Source organism: Vipera ursinii (genome assembly GCF_947247035.1).
Source record: "Vipera ursinii genome assembly, chromosome: Z".
Taxonomy (NCBI): Eukaryota; Metazoa; Chordata; class Lepidosauria; order Squamata; family Viperidae; genus Vipera; species Vipera ursinii.
In genome coordinates this window covers 122,140,523-122,167,993 of record NC_139517.1, presented here as the reverse complement: position 1 = coordinate 122,167,993, position 27,471 = coordinate 122,140,523, and the positions used below count along the sequence as shown (strand labels likewise).

The window sequence follows — 27,471 nt, the reverse complement described above, 5'->3', positions numbered from 1 at the left end:
CACCCCCTCCCAAAAAAGACTGCGGTCACTTCTGAGGATATAGTTAGAGCTTTAAACAGTAGCTACAGCATTGTAAAACCTTTTCTCCAGAGTCTCTCCGTTTGCTAAAAGGGTTTAAAGTATTTTCAATGCATACCTACTTTGGATCATTTTTCAAAATTCCACCCCACGCTACTGAATTTAACACATGCCCCATCTCCTTCCAGCAGCACAGCCCTGTTAAATTATTTATGCAAATATTTTGAAGAATCTTCTGGAATCTTAAAGCAGACATTGGTGGGTTTTCAGCTGCTGGGGGGGGGCGGGCTACAATTCCTGGTAGCAGCAGCCAATTCCAATAAGGAATTCTGGGAGTTGTAATTCACCCATATTTGGAAGACCTCAGCGTCTTCCTTCTCTTTTCACACTGACAAACCCCAAACTGACAGATATAAGAAAACGAAGATAACACCTGGATCATTCAAAATTTCTGCTGCCTACAGCCAATTCTGTCCAGCATTGCTGAAGGTCCAAAATCAGTGTCCCACTACTTCAGGGGGCCCTCAGGGGGCTGGGTGGGCGTGGCCTACTGGGTGGGCGTGGCTAGAGTGCATATGGCCTACTGGGTGGGCGTGGCCAGCTCTACATCATTTGCATCAAGGGTGCCTAGGGGGGCCTGGGCAGGAGTGGGACAGATCTGAGGGTCTCTGGCAGGAGGAGGGTCTCTGGGCCAGGGCCAAGGCAGTGGGGGCCGTTCCCTCACTGTTTCCAGGATGGCTTCACGGGCCGCATGAAACCACTTCACGGGCCGGATCTGGGCCCCGGGCCTTGTGTTTGACATGTCTGCACTACTTATTATTATGATGATCATTTTCACGGTTCTGTTGCTTTGCATCTACGCTGATAAATTTCTGCATCAAAGAAAATCCCTTATGTGTCTAATCGCACTTAGCCAAATAAAGCATTCAATTCAATTCAATCTACAAACAAAAACTTCAGAGACCATTAAAAGTCTTATTTTGGGCTAGCATAGATTTTTCTTCCCCTCCTTATGTCATCAGCAGAACATATTTTTTTTGAGGGAAACTGCTTGTGCTGGATTATGGATGTTCAGGTACTATCAGTCTGTCCCCAACAGGGTTCACAGATGGTTGAGGAAGCTTCTGAGCAGAACAAATTGGAAAAAAGTCATATCCTGCCACTTTCCTCCATTATATATCTCTGTGTGTGTGCACAGACATAATTTCCATTTCAAAAGCAAACAAAACCCACCTTCCCCTCCCCATGGTGTTCTGATTTCACCCACGTGTGACACGTTTTTCATGGGCTGATAGGGTGACCAGAAATAAATTTTCCTACATAAAATCTTTTTTTTCCTTTTGCAATTGCCAAACTTTACATTCTTTGCTTGGCTCCTAATAAACTATTTGCTGACTTCAATCCCTAGTTCTTTTTTCCCCCACTGTTATCTCAAGTAGAAAGGGAAACTCTTTTAAGTTCAGGTTGACTCCGGCTGTCTACACGGACACTTATTTATTATTTTCATGACAGCAGTATAAAAGTGACTTGTCCCTACCTTTTGGGATTTTTTGTTTTACTTTCTAGTCGAGACTGTAGATTTGGATTTCCTAGTGGTGCATCATCCAAGACTAACAATTTAGCTTTTTTTGCTAAGTGCTGCCACCTGCTGTTCATATACAGCTTCTAAATGAAGAACCAGCCTGTAGATACCGGGATGGACAGCTCCTGATTTATAACCTTCTGGTATTTTTAAATCAAGGTTGTTATCAGAACTTGTGACAAGAATCCATAAAGCTATGTTCCCACCCATCCAAAGTCCAAGATGTAATCTATAAACCAAGGTTAAGCCAAAACATGTTGTGCAGTTTGCATGCCAGATCGTAGGTAGCTCCATTCTGCAGTGCTGCTTTGTATATATCAGTGTTCCTCAACCTTGGCATTTTTAAGAAGTCTGGACTTCAAAAGCTGGCTAAGGAATTCTGGGACTAGAAGTCAATACCTCTTAAAGATGCCAAGGTTGAGGAACATAGCCATATACAAAATAGCTTCAAATTAACCTGCAGCATAGCAAGGAAATAAAAGGTTTATCTGCCTGGCTCCAATGAACTGAGGGAAATAAACTATCTTTGCTCAAGAGACTTGACTTTTGGTAATGAAATCCAGCATGGTTTGTGACAAGCCTCAGAATCAGCTCAGAACGTATCCTGCTTCCGTGATAAAAAAAGAATAGCAGAACAAGATGGCCTGACCCAACCAAGTAAGTTTTAAAGCTTTTCAAGTGCTTTAGATTTATCGGCAGGCAGTTTTTCTCTGAATTCCTATCTTGTCCTGTCTCTCAGAAATTGGGGCCTTCTGCTCTTCCAGAACTGCAAGCCTTGGTACTAAACACCAAAGAACACAGTGAAAAACATCAGACTAAAATTAAATATAAAGAAGACCAAACTAAGGTCGTCAGGAAGAACAATCAGCCTTAGAATAGAAAGTGAAGACATTGAAGTAATGGCTATCTTCTGCCTTATAGGATCAACCACCAACAATAAAGGAACAAGAGGTCAAGAAATATGCCACTAACCAGTACTTGGTAGAAGGCCATGAAGACTTTTGGAAAAAATAATCAATTCGCATGATGTGTCTACCTGTACAAAAATAAGAATCACACAAGTCACAGTATTCCCTGTAAACTCTGTGGAAATGAAAGTTGGACTCTGAAGAATTAAGACAGGAAGACTATTAATGCCTTTGATGCTGGTGTTGGAGAAGACTTTTGAGATGGCTGGCTGAGGAATTCTGAGAGCTGAAGTCACCTATCTTAAAGTTGCCAAGGTTGAGAAACATGATCAGCTTATTTCTATTGACTTGCTTAACCTTGAACAGCTGTTTGACCCAGTGACCCCATTCCAGACAACCAGTGTTTCCTATTCTTCTCCTGACTCTCTTTTTATTCCTCCAATTCTCATCCTCTCTTCTTTCAAGAACAAAAGAAGAATTCGAGGGACTTATCTCCAATGAAAACAGTCCACAAAGCAATAGAAAAAAATAATACAGGGTCTGATGATGCTGAATTACTGTAAAATACCCACCCAGAATGGCCAAGTAGGAGAGGAGCTGAAAGTTGAGGCAATGCTAAAAAAACAACTACTACAGCAAGTTCTTCAAACTTGAGTGAAGGTATGAAGCATCAATCACCTCTGCTAAAAAAATAAAACTAAGACCCAAAGGTGAAGTGTGCTTTTAGCTGCAGGAACTTCTATCATAGCTACACGGGGCCAGTCTGAGCAAGCCTGTCTTCTCCCAAATGCTGGTTTCACCAGAGCCCTCCAACATTAGGACAGGATGCTGGTTTGTCCTCCATGTAGTTCTAGCCCGCCACAAATATGCAGCCACAGCCCCAAATATGCAACCTGCAAATTTTGCTAAGACATGAAGTTCCATTCTGTCTTATTCTGCATGACTGTTTTAAAATCAAATTCACAGTCTCCCAATTGACCAGAACAGAAGATTGTTATTTCTAAAACTAGCAACTAGCTGGGAATCTCCAGCAGCTTCTGCTAAGCTGAGCGAGCAGAGCAAGGCGAGTGGTACTGCAGAGAACAGATGGTTAAAAGAACATTCAAATACTCTCATACAGACAGTATTCCATGCTCCATCTCTCTTTGCTTCTCCCCATAGCTCTCCTAATCAGATCTTTTGCTCTAGTTGTAAGGGGGGGGAGAGTTATGGGTGGCAAACAACTAGGGCAAGACCACAATGCATGCAACCTTTCATTTTGTGTAATTAAGGAAAGCGTCACTGTGCCAGTTAGGCGTGTAACCCAAACAAAAACCATCCACTTCATCAAAACACACGAGGATTATCCTTTTCCCACATCTTGATCTCTTTCTTGATCTCTCTCTTTCAAAACCCCTTATTCTAAAATATAGATGTCTCCCTAGCACAGGCAGTTTGCCTGCTTTTCCTATGGCAGGAAAACATAATACCGATGACTCATGCATTACTTACAATTCAGAACAATCCTGTACCTGGAGTTGAAATAGCCACAGAATGCACTTAAGAAAAAAAAATAATCTTCTTAAGATGCGGGCGGGGTGAGGATGGGTAAACTAGAGAGAGGGAAAAAACACACAATCAAAATGCTTTCAAGTCCAGGAAGTGACGATGCTGTTCCCCCAAGAGATGGGAACTGGTGTCTGGGTGTCCTCTGAATCCCTGGAGGAGAGCAATCGGTCTGATGCCAGGGCATACCAATGGGAAGCAAGGAGAGTTCCCTGGGCATGAAGCTGTAATCTGAGTCTGCTTAGATGTGCTCAGGAACACTCTGCAGGCTCCTCTTTTAAGTTTAGAAAGAGAGGAGAATGGGAATCACCCTGAGAGAAAGGATAACCATTCTCCAGAGGTGTGTGAAAGGCTCAAACCCAAACAAGAGAGAGGCTTAAGGATGGAGAGCGGGCATATTATCTCTTCTGCATCAAAGTTACCAGGGTGGAGAGAGAGAGCAGAGTGTAAAGTAAAAAAAAATTAAGAAAAGCTCTCTGCTTTAAGAGGTTTATGTTAGAAGCCTCTCTCTCTTTGTGAGAGAGAGAGAATGTGTGTGTGTGTGTGTGTGTGTGTGTGTGTGTGTTTAACAGTGGGAAGGAGACTTTGTTCTCCAATGACACCAAAGCAAGATTTCTCTATTGATGCAAACTGGATCAACTCAGCAAAATCACATCTGCTAAGGAGAATCTATTGGTCTTGTGGCTTTGCTATCAACTAAGTTTGGGAAATAAATGTGGTTTTCTTTCTGTGTCCCTGGCAGCAAATGGGCGCCCATTTATTTATTGTTACTTAGGTGTTTAGTTATATTCTGCCTTTATTGTTTTTATAAATAACTCAAAATGGTGAACATACAGAATACTCTTTCCTCCTCCTATTTTCAATAACAATCCTGTGAAGTGGGTTGGGCAGAGAGAGATAGTCACCCAACCAGCTAAGGTAGGACTAGAACTCACTGTCACCTAGTGATTGACCCAAACTCACCCAGCTAGCTTTCACGCCTAAGGTGGGACTAGAACTTACACTCTCCTGGTGATTGGCCCAAAGTCACCCAGTTGGATTTCATGCCTAAATCAGGTCTAGAACCCACCATCTCCTGGTTTCTAGGTCACCATCTTAACCAGGAGACCAAAATGGCTCATATTCACATCCCTGTGAGCTTAACAGAGTGGTCCTTTCCTTCATGTACTGTCTCCAAAAGCCCCAACAGAAGATTAAGGCACCAATCAAGTCACAGGAACTTCAGATGATCAAAAGGCTGAAACAGGAGCTTCTGCCTTGCAATCAGGGACACTTTCCAACTGTGATTCTGTTCCCATGTTATGAATGACTTGATCTTCCAGACACACTGCAGGGTTGTGTGGTTGTGCATGGGTTACTTTGTACATATTACATTGCTCCCAGCTGCTGTATTTTTCTCCAAATCAGCACAATTATTTTAAAATGGACAAAAGTATCCATGGTGAAGTAATCAGGATTCTTGTCAACATGGCTGCATTTGGGGCTGCCCCCATCTTCCACTCATTTCAGCTCATTTTTCATCCCTCTTGTTGAGGGATGAAAACCAAGCTAACCAAAGAGAAAGTGTGCCTAGAGATACCCTTCCTCTTTCACAGTGACTATCTAGGACTTTCTTAAAGAAGGGGGAGGGGTTATACTAGATGATCTCTCGCTTCCTATTCTATGGCCCCATGATAGGTTTTTGCTTTGATCTTACGAGAGTTTAGTCAGCCACGGTTAGTCACAAAGATAATAATTCCCATGATGTGGCTAAGTGTGTGAACTTCATTTTTTAACCTAGGGTTTTTTGAATTTCACAACTTTAAGATGTGTGGACTTCAACTCCCAGTATTCCTCAGCCAGCATGAGGTTAAAGTGTTGGACTGGGACTAGGGAGATTCTGATTCAATTCCAGCCTCAACTACAAAAGCTGGATGATTTGTGGCAGACCCTTTGAGCCCAACCTACATCACAAAATTATTGTGGGAAAAATAAGAAGAGGGAGGTGTAATGTATTGGTCTTTTGTATATGTTGTAAATGTTTGCTCTTGTTGCCCTGCTTGCTAATTGCTTGCATTCAATTGCTAAGTGCTAGTTCACGTGTATGTTGTAACGGTTGCTAGCCGGCCCAGATTGGTTGTCTCCAACCGGCTAAGTAGGTCTTTGGGCAGGAAACCTATGCTTCAAACCTATTGGTCGCCGCCTATCGGCCATCCATATAAATACCTGCAGAGCAGCTCCCTTGTGGCTTCTGTTCTGTTTGACCTTCAATAAAGCATGTTGCTGTTTTGAACCTTCCATCTTGCTCAATGCCTGCAAACAATCGGCTACACAACAGGAAGGATATGATTTGAACTTCTGGAGGAAAAGTTGGATTAGATGCCTAATAAATAACGAGATCCAATGTGGGGTGATGAGCAACTATGGGCCGGAAGAAAGGAGACAGAATCTAGGTTATCCTCAGCTACAGAAATCCCCCTGGATGACTTTTGGCCAGATATTTTCTCTCATATCAAACCTATCCCAGAGGGATGTTGTTATTGGGGGGGGGAATGGGAGGAGACTTTGTGCATGCTGCCTTGAGCTCTTTAGCAAAGGGTGGATCTTACAAATCTATTATACCTCAGTTTCTTTCTTATTTATTTGCTAGAATGAAAAACTTACTAATAATTTACCAAAAACCCCCAAAACAACAAACAAACAAAAAGCAAACACTTTTTCATTTATAAAGCTATCTTAAAAGATTACCAACGGAGCTTTTTACATTTTGACTTAACTCAAAACTGCACTGAGCTTATAATGATGCTTTAGTTAAACCACAACTTCCTACTCATTGTAAGAAATGATTTTTTTTCAGTATTGTGTTTCTAGCTTATTTTAATTATGTATAATTTTGCAAAGATCTGCCAGAATTCTGATGGAGTTGGGAATAGAATATTGTTTTATCTTCCTCTTTCACATATATTATTAATTAATTTTCAGTACTATAATTTCTGCGTTATGTTTATCTGCTGCATAATACTGAACATAACTTGGGGTCTACCCAGTGGTGGGATTCAAATAGGTGAACAACTAGTTCTCTGTCTGGATGCCGCTTCTGGAAGTCCATTCGGGGCCTGGGCAACCAAAAATTAGCTACCGGTTCTGCCGAAGTGGTGCCAACCGGCTGAATCCCGCCACTGCGTCTACCTCTACTTTACTAAAATCAGTGGACCTCAGACTTCCAAATTTCTTATTATAGGAATTTTAGGTATTCAAATATTTCAGCACTCTTTGCAGACCTTTTAATATACAAAATAGATTTGATAGTATTCAGCAATGTTCAGCCTACTTCATCCTAACGATGCTTTCAGTATGTTGGGTGGGAAATCTCATCACTTCTCCTCAGGATCAATCTTGAAAATTCTTGTGTTGGGGAATTAGATAAGTTAACCTTTATTGTCATTTTTTATTATGGGCACACTGGCACACATTAAAAATGAAATTCCGTTGCCTGCTCTCAAAAGTGCGCACATACATAACACACATTTAAACATGCTATATACAACATATGTACAGACCTACACCCGTACATATAAATATTAATCACTGTTCATCTTGAATTCATAGAGGAAATAGGAAGCTTGAGAGTTCACATGGTTAATACTGTGACTGAATTGATTTGATTGATTTGATTCCTTCTTTTTATATTTTGGCTCTGGGAAGCATCTTGATTTGATTTATTCTTAATTTCTGTTGATTCTATCTTTTCTTGTTCATTGGCATTTATTTTTTTTATTTTTATTTTTGCAGATTTGGAGAGTGGTGTTTTCTGGGCAAGGAAAATGAAGCATCCATATTTTAATTATCTCTATCTCTATCATCAATCACTGACTTTTATGAAACCCTGGAGGTTTGCCAGGTCCCATTTTTGTCATTAACATCCTCAACAGCCTCATCAGATAGCAAATTCATAGATCTGGTTCACTGATGACAACTGAATTGCCATGACAATTAACAAAGACTGAACATGATGTTCCATTGCAATTTTTAAAGGCTTCTAAGCCCATAGCCACCCACCTAAGTATTTAGAATTAATATCGCTTTAAACATTTTGGATGTTTTATACTGCTTTTACAGTGTTTTGTTTTTAATTGTTAGCTGCCTAGAGTCTGAGATGGGTGACCATATAAATTTGCTAAATAAATAAACCACTACAAAATGAAGGAGGAAGGGAAAGGGAGTGGGGTGGAAAGTTAAAATCGCAAAATGAACTTTTTGCTTCAGCCAAGAATCTGTCCAGCCCCACATCATGTTTCTAAAAAAGGAACCTGTGATGGGTTCCCAGAAGAAAAACTGAGTATGATAATTGAGCAAATGCATGAAGTCAATTTACTGAACCTTACAGGAGCTAAGCAAATAATCTCAGGATTAGATCAGGTCCCATAATTCCAACCTACAAGGCTATTTAGTTATCTTAAGAGTGCAAACAGGTGTAAAATGGAAAATTCTTCCAATTCTCCTTACATAGTTTCTTTCTTCCTTCCTCATGCATTTTTTTTTGTTCCTTTCTATCCTGACTGAGCTGATGTCTGCTCTTCCACACTTCTTATGGTTCCGTATTTGGATATTACATTTTTAAATGTGCCTGACTTACGGCACGTTGATTTGATAACTTCAAAAGGAAATCATATCCAATCTTTCTGTTTTGCAGGCAGACCACCAAATAGAATAATTCAAACCCCTCAAAATGAGAGGTTTGGCTCCCTACTATCATAAATTTTCACAGATCAACCAGGAAAAAGAATCGAGGGCAGATGGCTTACCATGTATATTTTGTTCTCAAACATTAACATTAACCATTTTGGGCTCTGTGGAATGAGGAATATGGACTTTCCAAATAATAATAATAATAATAATAATAATAATAATAATAATAAGAAGAAGAAGAAGAAGAAGAAGAAGAAGAAGAAGAAGAAGAAGAAGAAGAAGAAGAAGAAGAAGAAGAAGAAGAAGAAGTAGTTGGAAGGGACCTTGGAGGTCATCTAGTCCAACCCCCTGCTCAGGCAGGAAACCCTACACCATTTCAGACAAATGGCTGTCCAGTCTCTTCTTAAAAACTTCCAGTGTTGGAGCATTCTGGAGGCAGGTTGTTCCACTGGTTAGTTGTTCTAACTGTCAGGAAGTTTCTCCTTAGTTCTAGGTTGCTTCTCTCCTTGACTAGTTTCCATCCGTTGCTTCTTGTCCTGCTTTCAGGTGCTTTGGAGAATAGCTTGACTCCCTCTTCTTTGGGGCAGCCCCTGAGATATTGGAACACTGCTATCATGTCACCCCTCACCCTTCTCTTCATTAAACTACACATACCCAATTCCAGCAGCCGTTCCCTGTATGTTTTAGCCTCCAGTCCCCTAATCCAGGGCTTTTCGACCAGTGGTACGGGTACCACCTGTGGTACGTTGGCACCTGGCAGGTGGTAAGCGATCATCCTAGAAAAGTAGTGGGGAAGGGGAATGAGCTGAACCGGTGGCAGCACCGCACAGGCCTGAGCGAGAGATGGCTGGAGGTGCAGGGCTGTCAGGGTTCAGTGAAAGCACCAGGATCAGTGCTTCTTTGGGGCTGTCAGGGCTCAGTGGAAGCGCCAGGATCAGCGCCAGGCTCCAGCTGGAGCTCGGCGCTGATCCTGGCGCTTCTGAGCCCAGAAGAAGCGCCGATCAGCTGGAATGTCACAGCATCCTCAGGGTCTTGTGATTTACATTCAGATGCTTGGCAATTGATTCATATTTATGACAGTCACAGTGTCCCAGGGTCATGTGAAGTGACCAAAACCTGCTGCATTCACCCAGCAGACTGGGGGAATAAAAACCAAACACCCCCCCACACCACCCCTGCTGCCAATCCTCAACAGAAATGCTCACAACAATGAAAACCTCAGACAGGAGGAAGAGCGCCGCCAGGTAGGTGTCTTGCTTGGCTGTGGCTTGGGGGGGGGGGCTTTTTTCAGTGCCATTGCAACTTCGAATAGTCACTAAGTGAACTGTTGTAAGTTGAAGACTACCTGTACTTCATCAGTTTTTTCCCTTTTTTTTGGTCATCTAGTTTTTGACACCTTGCTAGGTGACTGGTGGTACTCGGGTGTTGCCATATCCTAAAAGTGGTACAATGGGTGAAAAGGTTGAAAAGCCCTGCCCTAATCATCTTTGTTGCTCTTCTCTATACTCTTTCTAGAATCTTGACAGGGTTTGTGCAGAATATCTCCTGAGCCAACAAGGAGAATGCACAGAAGAAGTGGTACTGAGAGTAGTCAGGTTTTACTGTACACAGCAACCACACTGATACACTGAGGTGTGTAAAAAAGGGGGAAAAAACTTTACTTTTAGAAGTAGCACGAGTCAAGAATAAACAGTCCAGGTCATACACGGGTACAGAGAAGATATCAACAGTTCAAGAGTTATCCAATACAAAGTCTTCTTACCAGTCCAAAGGTCAAAAAACACAGTTCTTCGGTTTAGCAAACAGTAGCAAAACCACAATCAACAATAATCAGTAAGCAATGTAACAGAGTAACTAACACACAGAGAGAGAGAAGCTATGTCTCTAGCTCCCTCTTATGGCCGTTGAAAGAACACAGCATTGGCCAATCATTACACATTTAAAGGGATACAATACATTACAAATCATGGCTTATATATTGCCAACCCAACCAGTTAGGCTGTAATCATATTACTAACAAATCTCAACATGTTTTTTACATCGTGGTAACCAAAACTGGATGCAGTATTCCAAGTGTGGCCTTGCCAAGGCATTGTAAAGTGGTATTAATACTTCACGTGATCTTGGCAGCTGCAGCATACAGCTGGCTCATATTTAAGAGATTGTCCAGTAGGACTCCGAGATCCCTCTCACAGTTACTACTCTTAAGCATATACCTATGAGCATATAACTATGAGGCATATACCCTTCTTTCTACTTTTCTCCACCACAACAGCCCTAGGAGATAACTTGACTGAGAGACAAATTAGCCCAAATACACATAATGGCTACAACTACTTTTTCACCCCCTTCACTACTACTGTAAATAATTTTATATTACCAGGCTAAAAAAAGACATTTTTTGTTGAAGTAGCAGAAAAGATGCCAGACTGAAGGTTAACTTGGCATTCTGGCCACATATATCTTATTAGTAAATAAGACTTGCCCTCAGAAGTTGTGGGTGCTCCATCGTTGGAGGTTTTTAAGAAGAGATTGGAAAACCATTTGTCTGAAATGGTACAGGGTCTCCTGCCTGAGCAGGGGGTTGGACTAGAAGACCTCCAAGGTCCCTTCCAACCCTTCCTTCTCTTATTCTGTTAAGTATACACCAATCCTGCTATGAAATACCTCTACTTGAAATGTAAATGGCAAGTATGTCAACAGGCACCAAAGACGAGGAGCACATGTGAGATTCCAATTAAACTGATTTATTTAGGAATCTACTAAAATGACAGCACTGTTTTGGCACTGGGTAAGTGTTAACAGAATTCAAGGGAATTGGACTTGGACTATGTTTGTGGCTACGCATAGCCTCTAGTTCCTCTTTTGACGCCACCCTCAGGTTCTGCCACTCCTTCTCCTACAAGTTAATCCTCAACTTATCACCACAACAGGGACTGGAAAACTCATTGTTTAGGTGGTGGGGGTTATTACGTTAGCCATCATTTGACTTTATTAGATTTTATAATCTCTTTGCTAGGGTGATTACATGAATCACCATGGTTGTTAAACAAGACATCACATGACTGCGATTTGTGACCTTCCCTGCTAGGTTCCCCATAAATTTGGCTTGTCTGAAACTGGCTGTAGTGCAGGATGCTGCAATTATCATAAATACGCAAAGTTGCCAAGCGTCCAAATCATGATCACGTGACTGTTGGGAAGGCCGTAAATGTGAGGCCTGGTTATAAGTCACTTTTTCAGTGCTGTCATAATTTCAAACAGTTGCTAACCAAATGGTTGTTAAGTGGGGATTATCTGTATTAGGGGAGATCTCTCCAGTACAGTTTCTGAAAGTGCTTTTTTTACATCATGGTCTAAAAAAGACCATCAATTTTGCCTAGCAACAACATCTGAAATCCATTCATTAGCTCTTCTCCTTTCAACAGCTGACTCGTGTATGATGTCATCAGTCCTGCCTTATGACATCAGAAAGCTCCATGTGTTGAAATAACGTTGGGATGCAATTAGCATCTTTCTCACATGAAAACAAACTTGCTATAACATTTAAATGAGACCTGCTGAAACCTTAAATAGGATTAAATATAATAATAATAATAACAACAACAACAACAACAACAACAACAACACAACACGCCAGATATCGCAGTCATAAAGAACCGAAGCATACAGTTAATTGATATCGCTGTACCAGGAGATGCCAGAGTCGAAGAAAAAGAAGTGGAAAAAATTACAAATACCGCAACCTGGCCATCGAAACTGCGCGATTATGGATGAAACGTGTAACAGTGATACCCATTGTCATTGGGGCACTGGGAACTATGTCCAAAAACTTTACAAAATACATCAAGAAATTGCAACTTCCTGCAATAACTCCAGCAAAGCTACAAAAAACTGCGCTACTCGGAACATCTTACATTTTAAGGAGGTGCCTGGTTGATACCTAGGATGCTGGCAGCAACCCGTGTCAACCATTAGTGCCAGTCAATTTGAGTGTTCAGTTGACTGAGTTTCATGTTTTATGAATAAAAGTTTTATAATAATAATAATAAAAGTTGGAAGGGACCTTGGAGGTTATCTAGTCCAACCCCCTGCTCAGGCAGGAAACTCCATACCATTTCAGACCAATGGCTGTCGGACAAAAAAACTGGTTGAAACTATACAAATAGTCCTCAACGTACAACAGTTCATTTAGCGACCATTAAAAGTTACGACATCTCTGAAAAAAGTGACTTATGACGGTTTTCCACACTTACAACCATTGTAGCATTCGCATGGTCACATAACCAAAATCCAGATTCTTGCCAACTGGTTCACATTTATGACGGTCACAGCGTCCCTGGGTCAAGTGAACCTCTTTTGCGACTTTCTGACAAGCAAAGTCAATGAGGAAGACAAATTTACTTAACTATATTAATAATTTAACCACTGAAATGATTCACTTAACAACTGTGACAAGAAAGGTCGTAAAATGGGACCAAACTCACTTAACAAATGTCTCACTTAGCAACATAAATTTTGGGCTCAATTGTGGTTGTAAGTCGAGGAATACCTATACAGCATCCTTTTGCAAGATTAAAGGCAAGAATGTTATAAACTTGCAAGGTTTTTACCTTTGAATTTTTAATTGTATTAAACTAAATTGTATTACCAGTTTCTGACAGTTGCCACTTGATAAAGTTTGATTAATAGCTTGTCAACCCCAGAGATAAGGCACAGCCAAGTAATTCCAAGCAAAGTTTGCTGACCAGAATAAATCTTGGAGAAACCGTGTTGTTTTCTGGTTGACACCCAAAATAAGAACGCAAGGTTGGTCAGTGTCAAAGTCCAGGCTGCAACCCTTGTAAGAAAGTGACCAAGATTGGACTGTGGCTTCATCCACCTTAATTGATCTCCATCTCTTATACCGTAGGCAACAGCTAGCTAACCTTGTCACGGCATGGAATCTAAGCAGAGATGGGCGTAAGCATGGATTTCTGGCTCCAGGGATAAGCTGTATTGTAGCCTAACCCATTCTGGCTGTGGAATTCTGGGAGCTGAAGTCCACACATCTTAAAATTGCAAAGTTGAAAAACATTGGGCTGGACCAGGAAAATGAAAATCATTCTGGAAGAAGATAGTGCTAAACTTCCTCTTTACTATTGTCATAAAAGCTACACAAACCAGGAATTGATTATTATTTTTTTTTAAAATGGAATGCAAATGAAGAGGCCAGGTATGTCTTTTGCTGTATCTTCTCTAAAAAGACCAGAGATTCAAGAAAATGATCTCTGATTTATTGGACCGATGTAAATTAGCAAGGCTATTGTTGGGTCATCCCGTGCAGCAATATGATGTCCTTCAGAAGGGCAATTCTTAAAAACCCCTGGGAGAAGGAGAGCTTTTTCCAGTAAACCATTTAATATTGACTGCCGGAAGAGGAACATTAATAGAGGAACATTAATAGTATCTAATGGACAGTGAGCTCCAACCTCATTTATCAACACTGACATTTCCTATATTTTTAACGTCAACATGGTTCTGAGAGTTTTCTGAGGCTGAAACTCTTTCCAAGCTTTAAAATCCACCAATCTTTAAAAGACTGTGGGAGGGGGGGGTTAATTTATTCTGCTAAATTTCTAGACAGCCATAACGTAGTTGAAAATCCTCCAGGCACCCTTTGTTTCAGTCTCAGCTCTTTGCTTCTAGGAAATGGACCAGCCGAAGTCATAAACGCAGTGGAGGATGAGTCTTTCTATCTTAGAAGCCCACCAGATCAGCAGGACTGCAATTCCCATGACCCCTTCCATCATTGTTCATGCTGGTTGGAGGAATATTGGAAGTGTGATTCAGTGCAAAGGGTCAGTAGCAGATTGGAAAAAGCTTAGGAAGATGGTGTGAAAAACACTTGGTGTGAAAAATGGATTCACACATAAAATAGCACTGAACTGCAGTTCGTTGCTTGAAGGTTAGTGTGTTCCCTGAGGTTAACTGCTGTTTGCTGAACCAAGACTTACAGCAGTGGTCCCCAACCTTTCCAGCTTTGTGGATAAGGGGGTTGGGTACTCTGATTTACGGCTTAGAACAAGGGGAAAAATTAACCAACTGGTAACTTGTTTAAGAAGCAGTACTGTAGCTTAGTCCACTGTGTGGAAGACCCGTACCAATCGGGTTTCAGACCCGGACACAGCACGGAGACGGCATTGGTCGTGCTGGTGAATGATCTCTGGAGGGCTAGGGACAGGGGTTGCTCCTCTGTCCTGGTCCTATTAGATCTCTCAGCGGCTTTCGATACCATCGACCATGGTATCCTGCTGCGGCGTCTCAGGGGGTTGGGAGTGGGAGGCACCGTTTTACGGTGGTTCTCCTCCTACCTCCAGGGCCGCTCGCAGTCGGTGTTGACGGGAGGGCAGAGGTCGGCCTCGAGGCCTCTCATTTGTGGAGTTCCTCAGGGGTCGGTTCTCTCGCCCCTCCTGTTCAACATCTATATGAAGCCGCTGGGTGAGATCATTCGTGGTTTCGGGGTGGGGTATCATCAGTACGCTGATGATACCCAAGTTTTTCTTTCCACCCCGAACCAACCCAGTGATACCCTCGCCGTGATGTCCCGGTGCCTGGAGGCGGTCCAGGTCTGGATGGGGAGAAACAGGCTTCGTCTCAATCCCGCCAAGACTGAGTGGCTGTGCATATCAGCATCTCGGGTCAACCAGACTATTCCATCTCTAACGATGGGGGGTGAGGTGTTACCCCCCATTGATAGGGCTCGCAACTTGGGCGTCCTCCTGGATTCACGACTCAATTTTGAAGACCACATAGGAGCTGTGACCAGGGGGGCTTTTGCTCAGGTTCGCCTGGTGTGCCAGTTGCGTCCCTATCTGGACCGAGATGCCCTACGCACAGTTACTCATGCACTCGTGACCTCCCGTTTGGACTACTGCAACGCTCTCTACATGGGGCTGCCGTTGAGGACCACTCGGAGGCTTCAACTGGTGCAGAATGCGGCCGCGCGAGTTGTAATGGGGGTCTCCCGATACTCCCATGTAACACCTCTACTCCGTGAGCTGCATTGGCTTCCGGTTGCCCTCCGGGTGAAATTCAAGGTGCTGGTCATTACCTATAAAGCCCTAAATGGCTTGGGTCCGGGGTATTTGAGGGAACACCTGCTGCCAGCATCAAGTTCCCTTCGTCCAGTGCGCTCCCACAGGGAGGGTCTTCTCAGGGTCCCACCGGTAAGAGATTGCCGGCGGGTAACACCCAGGGATAGGGCCTTCTCAGTGGGGGCACCTGCCCTCTGGAACCAGCTGCCAGTGGAGCTGAGGACTGCCCCCGACCTCCGTTCATTCCGCCGGGGCCTGAAGACCTGGCTCTTTGAGCTCTCTGGCCCAGGCTAAGGATTAATTTATTTTAATTGGGGTTTTATTTGTACAGGGATAAATTTAATCTTTTTTAAACTGGTTTTAACTTTTGTATTTTTGGTTTTTAATTCCCTGTAAACCGCCCTGAGTCCTCCGGGAAAGGGCGGTATATAAATGTAATAAAATAAAATAAAATAAAATAAATCTCACAACATTATTCTGAAAAGTTAGGTGAGAAAGTTAAAGAAGCTAGCCTAAATAGCAATAGCACTTATATACCACTCCATAGTGCTCTAGAGCCCTGTCTAAGTGGTTTATACAGTCAGCATATTGCCCTCAACATTTGAGTCCTTACTGACCTCAGAAGAATGGAAGGCTGAGTCAACTTTGAGCTGGTCAGGATTGAACTCCTGGCTGTAAGCAGAGTTTGCCTACAATGCTGTATTCTAACTACTGTGCCACCATGGCTCTAAATATAATCTGATAATAAAACTGAAACAGGAATATAAACCCAGCAAAATATGCCCGTCCTAACTGTAATGCCTTTAAAATATTGCACACTTTCTAACTATATTATTATGGTTGACTACAGTCAGCCAGATGCTTGGGTTAAATTTGGCATTGAGTCCTTCCCAAGGACTTGCAATAGGCAGATGTTGTTTGATGGTGCTAACATTATTGCTGCAGGATGTAATCTAGTATTATGATTGGTTGCAGTCAGCCAGGTGTTTAGACTGGATTTACCATTTTTGTTGGCCAATCCTTCCCAAGACATGAGATAGGCAAATGTGGTTTGATGATGTTGAAGGTTTTGTTGTAGGCTATAATCACACTAGAAGGGACGCGGTGGCTCAGTGGGTTAGGACGCTGAACTTGTCGATCGGAAGGTCGGCAGTTTGGCGGGTCGAATCCCGAGTGCCACGTAGCAGAGTGAGTGCCTGTTACTCGTCCCAGCTTCTGCCAACCTAGCAGTTCGAAAGCACGTAAAAATGCAAGTAGACAAATAGGGACCACTACGGTGGGAAGATAACAGCGTTCCGTGCTAGTCATGCCGGCCACATGACCACGGAGACGTCCTCGGACAAGCGCTGGCTCTTCGGCTATGAAACGGAGATGAGCACCGGCCCCTAAGAGTCAGAAACGACTAGCACGCATGTGCGAGGGAACCTTTACCTTTACCTTATGATCACACTAGTATCATTATTTCACCCATGGTGTTAAATGTTGTCTCAAGATGCTCTTCCTGTTAGGGCATCCATGGCCAGGGCCGAAGCAATCAAAATCTGCAAGATGGTGGGCACCCCACCTTCAGGTGCCCCTATTTTCTAGCTGAGGAACACCTGTAAAGAACTCTGAGTGGAAATTGGGTGAGAATTGTTGTGAAGCAGATTTGGGCACGAGAAACATCTTTGTGGTAGAAGCTCTGGAGCAGGTGATCCAACCTATCCTGGAAGAAAACAATGTCTCCTTGGCTGCAGATTTGAGTACACATCTTTCAAGAAAGCTACCAGGCACCAGTTTAAAAATGGGCTGATTTATAGCTCAGGAATCTGAATTTTAATCCTACAAAGATAGACTGTCAAGGAGAGAAAATGGTGTAATGACGAGTATTAGATGAGGAACAAACAGGTGAGAGGTACAGGTACTCCTCAACTTACAACCATTTGTTTAGTGATTGAAGTTACAACAGCAATGAAAAAAAGTAACTCAAGACTGTATTTCACCCTAACAACCATTGCAGTGTCCCCATAGTCATATGACCAAAATTCAAATATTTGGCAACTGGTTCATATTTATGACGGATGCAACACCCTACGGTCATATGATCACTTTTTGTGACCTTCTGACAAGCGAAGTCAATGGGAAAGCCAGACTCACTAAACAACCATGTTACTAACAACTGAAGTGATTCGCTTAACAACTATGGCAAGAAAGGTAGTAAAATGGGGCAAATCCACTTAACAACTATCTCACTTAAGCAATAGAAATTTTGGGCTACCTGTAGTGTCTTTCAGTCTCAGCAACTTTAAGATATATGAACTTCAAAGTTCCCCAGCCCAATAATTTTTGGCAACAAAAGTTAAGTGATTTCCCACAACCTTCATCCGGGTGTTTTTGATTTCTTACCAACATGTCTTCATCATCTCCCAACACTTCATCCAAACTGATCCTGTTTAGTTTTCTGAATTTGGCCAAAGTCACCTTATTGAGAAGTAATTCTGAAATTAACCTCCTTCTGGGAATCAATTCACCGGCAGGCTATACTTCATTTATTCAAGATAAAAATAGTCCTTTGAAGGACTTTATTTTTATTTTCCATCACAGAGATTAAACCAAATGTGGCTTCTTAGTTTTTAACAATGTGTGCATCTGTGATTCTTTCACTCTGGAGCCTGAGAAAACTTTGCTAAAAAGGGGCAGTTTTTTTTTTTAAATATAGAGAGAGGAAACAGCTGTGAACAAAGGTCTTCAGCCTTTGACAGTTGTGGACCTTGCTTTGTGCTAATCAGAATTAATGTCCTCAACTTGCTCCCTGTTTCTTCCTCTGGGGTTCTGCATGCTCAAAGGATTATTATTTTTGTTATTATTTTGTTTTTAAAATCCCATTCTTGTTGGAAATTTCCCATAGCACAGTATAGTATTTTAGAACTGGTAAACATGGATTTTGTGGATCATCTAAATGTTAACTCTTTCCAATGTATTTTCTTGGGATTGATTAAACTACCAAGACCTTTAGAATACATTTTAGGTTTATTAAGACCAGTGCTTTTTTTGTAAAAGAAAAAGGTGTCGGAACACCAGCTGCCTGCAATTAGTGCAGGTTCAAGTCCCACCAGGCTCAAGGTTGACTCAGCCTTCCATCCTTCCCAGGTAGGTAAAATGAGGACCCAGATTGTTGGGGGCAAGTAAGCTGACTTTGTAATAATGCCGCTTGGGGGTGTGTGAAAGCCCTAATAAGCAGGCATATACATAGAATGAAGGCTACTGCTAAGCTTGTAAGCCGCCCTGAGTCTTCGGAGAAGGGCGGGATATAAATGGAATTAAAATAAAATAAATAAAACTCACATGTGTCATACAACCCGCCTTGCCTACCCTACAAGGTTCCATCCAAAAAAGGTGCCGGAACTCCGTTCTGAGCGTTCTATGAGAAAAAAAGCCCTGATTAAGACTATTACTGGCCTAGCTGATTATCAATCTTACAGAGTCAAGATGGAAGCTTTGATCACGTCTTTTTTCTCACCACTCCCCTCACAGATGACCTTGTCCTTTTCAACATTAATTTTAAAATGTATCACAGATCAATTAAAGAACAAGTATCTGACACCTAGACAATTTTACAACCCATTTTTATAGCCACTAACAGCCTCTATCTTCAGATCATTTTGTAAAAATGGCAGATTATAAAACAGCAGCACAATTTTTGTGAGGGGTTAAAAATATATGTTGTTTCTTCTGGCAACTTTTTATGGACTTTCTGCTGACATCAGGAGTTAAAAGATGTTTTACGGATTTGTTTATAAATAAGAAATGGGATATGGGGTGAAGGGATGAATGTTTGTAACCTTAGAAGAGGTGTTAAATTTGTTTATACTTGTAATGATGGGAAGTCACTTCTTTGTATATTTATTTCCCCTTTTTCTTTTCTCTTTGTCCTTGAATGTTATACTCCTTTCTATTCCCTTTTCTTTATTTAAGTTTAGTTTATATTAGATTTTACTACTATAATCCATATTCTTAATAAAAATAATATTTAAATTTTTGTGAGGGGTGGAAAATAAGAACTAAAATTTATCCATTAAAGATTTTTGGCACCAGCATCTCTGATAAAGTCACCCCTCTAATTGCTCGCCTGACCCTATTCAGAGATCAGCTAGCTGAGCCCAATTTTTGCACCTTTCATAAACAACATATTCTTTGACCTTTAAATTGTCTCCTTCCCATTATTTTTAAACCAACTTTGACCTCTACCATCTTTAAAGTAGGTTTTTCCAATCAGAAATTTCCCTAGCTTGTACACCCCCATAGCAGGAGGCCAATTGTTGGTAACGTCAGTCTTTTGAGGTGGACCAGATTATGAAAGAACAAGAAGGTTAAAACTGAGCTTTATTAAGGTTGCATTAAGATAATTTTATTAAGTCTGATTAAACTTTTTCTCTGCTCCCTCTTACACCTCAGTTCACTGTCTCTCCAATGTGGTAAGCTTAAGATGTGTGGATTTCAACTCCCAAAATTTCATAGCTGGCATGACAGACTAGGGAACCTTAATGTTCCCAAAGTTGAGAAACACTTCCAAGTCATGGAGAAGTCAATCTAAATCCTTTCTTAAACTATTCCTCTTCCGGGGATTTAAGGAAAGCTTCTGTCCTTTTTATTGATAATTTCTGAATTTTTCCTTCAAGGCCATTTTGCTGGATCTATACAGGCAATTATTTGGGGCTTGGGGTAATGGTTAAGGTGCTGACCTAGAAACCAGGAGATGGTGATTTCTAATCCCACCTTTGGCATGAACGCTGGCTGGGTGACTTTAGGCCAATCATCAGGAGGCTGTGAGTTCTAGTCCTGCCTTAGGCACAAAAGCCAGCTGGGTGACTTTGAGTCAGTTACTCTCTCTTAGCTCAACCCACCGGTTGTTGCAAGAAAAATAGGAGGAGGTAGGAGTATATTTGCCACTCTATTGGTAAGAATAATATAGGAGGATAATAATAATAACATAAATAAATTATGGGAATTGTAATGCTTCGGATGTCCCTCTCCAAAATGTGAAAGTATCTACATCGTAGGGTCAGTAAAAAAAGTATTTACATTTATTATTGACTAGAAATCCCTGATGGACTTTTTGCATGAAGAAGAAAAATAAATTAATGATTTATGGATTTGATGACTAGACAGAATAGACTATATAGGAAGAAGAGTGCTTTATTGAAACCACCCAGGTATTTATAACTTCTGTAAAGATCATCAGAAAGTACATCTTTGTATCATTTTTCTTTCTTTTTCTTCTATTTTCCCCCTTTCTTGCACTTTTAGCCTTTTTTATTTGATTTCTTTCCTCTTCTTTTTTCCCATAGTTTGTATTAGTGTGTGTGAGATTTTACCTTTTTAATCAATCTTAATTATTCACACAAAAAGTATGTTAATAAAGTCAAGATGCCAGCCACAAGGACAGAATCAAAACCCCACCTATTATTATGCGCAAGACAGAGCATCAATTGTATTGCCATAACATTATTTAGACATTTTGGACTTACTTCCTGCCAACATGTCTGCCAAAATGACTGTGGTACAGCCTTGGACTAGATCCCATAAGACCAGTTCTATCTGATCAACTTTGGGCCAGGCATTCTCTCTCAATTTTACCTAGCTCACAGGGTCGTTGTTTTTTGGGGGGAAATTCAGCCCTAAGTTTCCAAAAGGAAGATGGGGTATGCATTTTAAAAGCCTGAAAGACATGTTTCTGTCAACTGGCCTGTGACCCAGGGTGATTTTTGAGCCCATCAAGTGCTTGATCTGATTGCTGTCACTGGGGGAGGGGAGATGGGGATTTATTGCGTTTTTACTGCTCTAAGCCAGGGGTCTCCAACCTTGGCCACTTTCACATTTGTGGACTTCAACACCCAGAATTCCTCAGCCAGCCGTGCTGAGGCCAAGGTGGAGGCCCCTGCTCTAAGTCATCCCAAAATCACCTCGAGTGAATTAGGTTGCCATATATATTTTCTTAATAAATAAACAAAATACATCCAACAAATTATTTTTCTTATAACTGTAGAATGGCTATTATACCCAAGAAAGTTAGAACTTATCTTTGGTTGTGTGAATGACAGGTTAGATTATGCTCAGCTGCTATGTATTTTTATTTATTTTATATATTGTATTTTATGTGTTTTTATTTATTGTGCTTTTTAAAAAAATATGTTGTGTATGTTGTATTTTTAATTTATTTTATTGTAAGCCACCTAAAGCCACAGAAAAGTGAGACGGATAGCTATATAAATAGAATAAGTAAAAAATAATACAGAAAGCGGCTTAAAAATGTCACAGATGCTCTTTTTTAAAAAGTCCATTTCAACAAAAGATATTACCTTTTCGAATCTAAACCCATCACTGAATCTGTCCAGCACAATTGAACCAAAGTGGTAAGGAATAGGCTGAGGTCAGCTGAACAAAATGGCGGCTCGCAAACCCTGATGGATAATCAGATCTGGATCTTTGCAGATCCCCTGAGGAATCTCATGGATGGCCAGTGGGATTGAGACTGATGAGCTCAAATTAATACAGGCACACATGAGACAATACATGATGGAGTTTGTACATTATACTCATATATCATAATGATCGTAAAATGAGTCAGTCCCATGACTGACCTAATTTTATGGCCTTTTTTTGCAGCGGCCATTAAGCAAACAATGTGGTCATTAAACAAACCAATTGTTCACTAAAGGTGCAATTTTGCCCAAAATAGGAAGTAAGTGCCAGTTTTTACAAAACCATCATAATATGTGGTCATGTGAGTGCAGGGCACTGCAAAGGCCCTCAAGAAAGCTGTGTTGCTGAGCAACTGAAGTTCGGTCACATGACCATGGAGGAAGCATGACCATTGGCACTTTGGCACTAAGTTGTAAAGTCCCCTTTCTTCAGTTTGTTTGTAACTTCAAATGTTTGCTAAGCACCCAGTCATAACTTGAGGACTACCCGTACATAGCTGTATTACAAGAGACTCTATCCAAAGAAGACCGTGAGGTGCATGAGCCTTTAAATAGCCCCACTGAGTGACAACTGGAATGAAAAACAGCTCTAACTATTATGAATAGGGTGCTTCATTTTTGGGCCACACATAATGGCAAAGAAAGTCTCTGTAGTGTTTGCTCACCAGTTCAACAACATTCTCCCCTGGGGTGGTTCAAAAACCTCAGCCTGCAGAGTTGCAAAGATTGCAAAACCTTTCTTAATCAGCAAACTTTGGTTCTCTCTCTAAGAGCTGGATTTCCTTGCTTTGTGGGGTTCTCCTTTTTGATCTGCACATTATTAGTTTTGCTTTATACTTTGAGAAATCTTTTATTTTAATAAAATACAATTTAAAATAAAAGAAATGCAAGATTTGTAAACAAATGCAAGAACGGTTAATTAGGGCAGGGCCTTTTTTCTCTCTCCTGTATTAGTTTTTCCTTGCCACAGATCGCATTCCTTGTTCTAATTTGCTATTTATCCCAAGATGAGTGCTGGAGAGGAGTAAATTTTGCACAGTGAAAACAGGGCTCTTTGTATGGGAGAATGGTTGGGGACTGGTGCTGAATCATGACACACATGGGGAGTGTGAATACACAACACTACAGAAACACTCTCTCTTCGCACTAATTGTTTACTGAACACTCTGCTGGCCAAATTCCCTGGCCAAGGACTGCAGTTGGAAACAAGTTGAAGGGCAAATAAAGAAATTACTGTGAAAAAGGGAATGTTCCTCTTCTATTTTGAAACTTCAGTACTGTAAAAAGGTGCAGTTATCACATGCTCATGAGGACAAGTTAAACACAACCAGAAAACAGGTGTGTGTGTGTGGGATTCCCAAAGGATATGTAACTTCTCACCATGGATTTTCCAGCATCCTAACCATTTTTTTAATATTGGACCATGAAAGAAGCATTTACATATACAGATAAAATTTTATTTTCTTTATAAATATTCCTCGACTAAGTGACCAATTCAAAGTTACAACAGCATTGGAAAAAGTGATTTATGATGACTCATTTTTCACACTTGCAACCATTGCAGTATCCCCTCAGTCACGTGATCAAAATTCAACTGGCTTGTATGTACTTACAACGGTTGCCGTGTCCCAGAGTCATGTGATTCTCCTTTTGTGACCTTCTGACAAGCAAAGTCAATGGGGAAGCCAGATTCACTTAACCGTGTTACTAACTTAACAATATTAATTTAACAACTCTGGCAAGAAAGGTCATAAAATGGGGCAAAACTCACTTAACAAAGGCCTTGCTTACCAACAGAAATTTTAGGCTCAGTTGTGGTTGTAAATTGAGGACTATCTATACCAGGGGTAGGCAACCTTGGCTCTTTTATGACTCGTGGACTTCAACTCCCAGAATTCCTGAGTTAGCTGACTCAGGAATTCTGGGAGTTGAAGTCCGCAAGTCATAAAAGAACCAAGGTTGCCTACCCCTGATTTATATTATGCAATGCAGAACTGCACCACCCATGTAGCTGAGCTGTGCTTAAGCTGGGGATTTTTCTTTGTTAAGACAAGGGAGAAAATTCCAGATCTCCTTCTCTGTGTGAAAAACAGACTAGTAAACACACTGGAGACCAGAAGTACAGTGAGGTAAGGAATCTGTTGTGTAGTGAGTTCGTTGGAGGCAGAAAGTGAGAAAATTGGCACAGGCGCGAAGCTTGTCTCAATGCCATGATGAATTCCGTGGCTGTCTCTCTGGGTTGTTGGACTCGTTGTTTGAAGGCGTGCCTCCACACAATCACCAACAACTTGGGCTGGAAATGGTCGCCGAGCCGTTTCTTCAGGTCCATGTAAGTAACGGACTCCAGCTGCACCGGTGTGACTAAGTTCTCCATGATGTCGAATGTTGCAGACCCGCAGACACAGAGGAGTGTTGCGGCCTTCAGGCCATCTTCGGCAACTTGGTTGGCGCGGAGGTAGTTTTCTACTCTTGAGATGTAGGGTGACCATCTCTCTGGGTGAGTAACATCAAATTCCTCAAGCTTTCCGATTTTCGCCATCGTAGGGAACTCTTCGCAGCTCATGCCTCTCGTTGCCTCATCCTGCTTCTTCTGTAGGCCGTGGGACTGGTGCGCAGGGTGGTGTGATTGCTAACGTGGCTTGCTAGGCCGACCGAGGGGGGGAGAATGCGGTCCCTGCCAGGCGCTTGCTGGCCTCACCCCCTAGTGACTTTCAGCTCTTCCAAAGAAACAGGATCCCATCCTTGTCGCCAGTGTTGTGTAGTGAGTTCGTTGGAGGCAGTAAGCGAGATGAGAGGTTGCAAACACGAACATTGCTTTATTGAGGCAAACAGGAACAGAACTGAAACAGAGGCTTCTATGCACTTATACGGTTGGCCACTAGGCGGCGGCCAATAGGTTTAAAAGAACCAATTCCCGCCCCAAATCCTCCAATGATCTTCTTGGAGACAGCTTTTCTGGCAAGTCAGTGACCATTACACAGATACACCAATTGAGCAACATTAAGCAGCATTCAAAAGACACGTGAAAGCAGTTCAACTAAATCCCAATACATTACAGAATCAATTTGGGTAAATCTTAATTTTTCTATTTTCAGTCTGTTGAATTTCCGTGCCAGCCCCTATGAAACACCATCTTCGATAAATCGATGTGTCTTTCCATCAACTGTCCTCTCACTCGATTCGACAGAATTATGCACATTCTATGGGACAGAAAGTGATCTCTGGAATTCTAACCACTCTTAGAAACTCTTCTAACACACTGATGGGCCCCCATTACGAACTGGATGCTCTCCTGAATGGAGATTTGATGTGATCCAGTTGGTTGCTGGTTCGCTTTGAGATCTGCCTTACCAGGTCTTTATTACTGTCAAAGACCAGCATAAGGGTAGTGGGGTACAATCAATCAAAAATCATAGAAAACATGGCACCACCACAAACACGGAGCCGAACAAAAGCAGCACAACTCACCAGTTCAGGTCTAAGGCTGACAGCTGAGACCAGCCCATCCACTCAAAACAGATCCAATCAGAACACAGCCCCCATTCAAAACACACTCCCACCCAAGAAAACCCAAATGCACAGGTACAGTACAGATGGTACCTTGCTCAATAGTAGCAACTGTGAGAGGGATCTCAAAGTACTAGTGGACAATCACTTAAATATGAGTCAGTAGAGGGATAGAATCAAGATCACGTGAAGTGTTAATACCAGTTTACAATGCCTTGGTAAGGCCACACCTGGAATACTGCATCCAGTTTTGGTCACCACGATGTAAAAAAGATGTTGAGACACTAGAAAGAGTGCAGAGAAGAGCAACAAAGATGATTAGGGGACTAGAGGCTAAAACACATAAGGAACGGTTGCTGGAATTGAGTACGTCTAGTTTAATTAAAAGAAGGATTGGGGTGACATGATAGCAGTCTTCCAACATTTGAGGGGCTGTCGCAAAGAAAAGGGGCTCAACCTATTCTCCAAAGCACCTGAGGGCAGGATAAGAAGCAACAGATGGAAACTAATCAAGGAGAGAAGCAACCTAGAACTAAGGAGAAATTTCCTGGCAGTTAGAACAATTAACGAGTGGAACAACCTGCCTCCAGAAGCTGTGAATGCTCCAACACTGGAAGTTTTTAAGAAGAGATTGGACAGCCATTTGTCTGAAATGGTATATGGGTTTCCTACAGGGTGGACTAAAAGACCTCCAAGGTTCCTTCCATCATCATCATCATCAGTCCAAAAATTGGTTGTAAGTCACTTTTTCAGTCTTGTCATAAACTGGGCAGTCATTAAAAAAATGGTTGTAAGCTGAGGACTATCTATATTTGGGAAAGATGCTGCAAAGAAGTTTGAAAAATTTTGGGGTGCACACCCTCCCCCCTCCCAATTACAGTCAGTGTGCATTTAATTGTCTGGGCTTTTCTATCATCACTAAGGCTGACAAATTTAAACAGAAAGCTCTTCCAAGATCTGCTCAACAAAGTTTACTTTTTAAAAAAAAATACTGTTATGTTTTACAATATGCGGATATCCTTCTCTCCCTCCAGGCTGTATAACCTGTTTCATGAAAAAAAGCAGAGCTGTGGGATCCAAGATAAAGAATGTCATTGAAAATTTATGGTCCTTCTGAAAGCCTGCCACAGACCCACCTGCTCAGAAATAATTATACAGGTCGTCCCTGACTTATGACCACAATTTTCATTGTTAAGCAAGATAGTTGTTGAGTCGCACCTAACTTTACAATCTTTTTTGCCACGGTTGTTAAGCAAATCAGTGCAGTTGTTAAGTGAATCACATAACTGTTAAGTGAATCCAGCTTCTTGAATTGACTTTGCTTGTCGGACGTTGGCTGGGAAAGTCACAAACAGCAATCGTGTGACCCCTTCAATGCTGCAGCCATCATAAATACTGCTGGTTGCCAAATGCCTGAATTTTGATCAAATTTATTTTATTTTATTTATTTTATTACATTTATATACCGCCCTTTCCCTGAGGACTCAGGGCGGTTTACAGGGAATTAAAAACCACAATACAAAAGTTAAAACCAGTTTAAAAAAGATTAAACTTAACCCTGTGCAAATAAAACCCCAGTTAAAATAAATTAATCCTCATGACCGTGGGAATGCTATTACAGTCATAAGTGCAAGGACTGGTTGTAAATCACTTTTTTCCAATGTCCATTTAACTTTGAACGTTCCCTAAATGAATAGTTTTAAGTT

At 41.5% G+C, this 27,471-nt stretch overlaps 1 protein-coding gene across 3 annotated transcripts in view; it reads right to left on the bottom strand.

The window, feature by feature from the left end:
• PRKAG2 (protein kinase AMP-activated non-catalytic subunit gamma 2) overlaps positions 1-27,471 on the bottom strand; it is a 233,503-nt gene that overhangs the window by 181,539 nt on the left and 24,493 nt on the right. Inside the window, exons 1-2 of one of the 3 annotated variants that reach the window (XM_083376994.1) lie at positions 6,259-6,359; positions 4,000-4,100 (exon numbers count right to left, since the gene is read on the bottom strand). The exons of the other annotated variants lie outside the window; for them this stretch is intronic. The gene's annotated coding sequence lies outside the window, so the exon portion shown is untranslated. Of the gene's footprint in view, positions 1-3,999; positions 4,101-6,258; positions 6,360-27,471 lie in introns of those variants that run through there. 3 annotated transcript variants of the gene reach the window in all.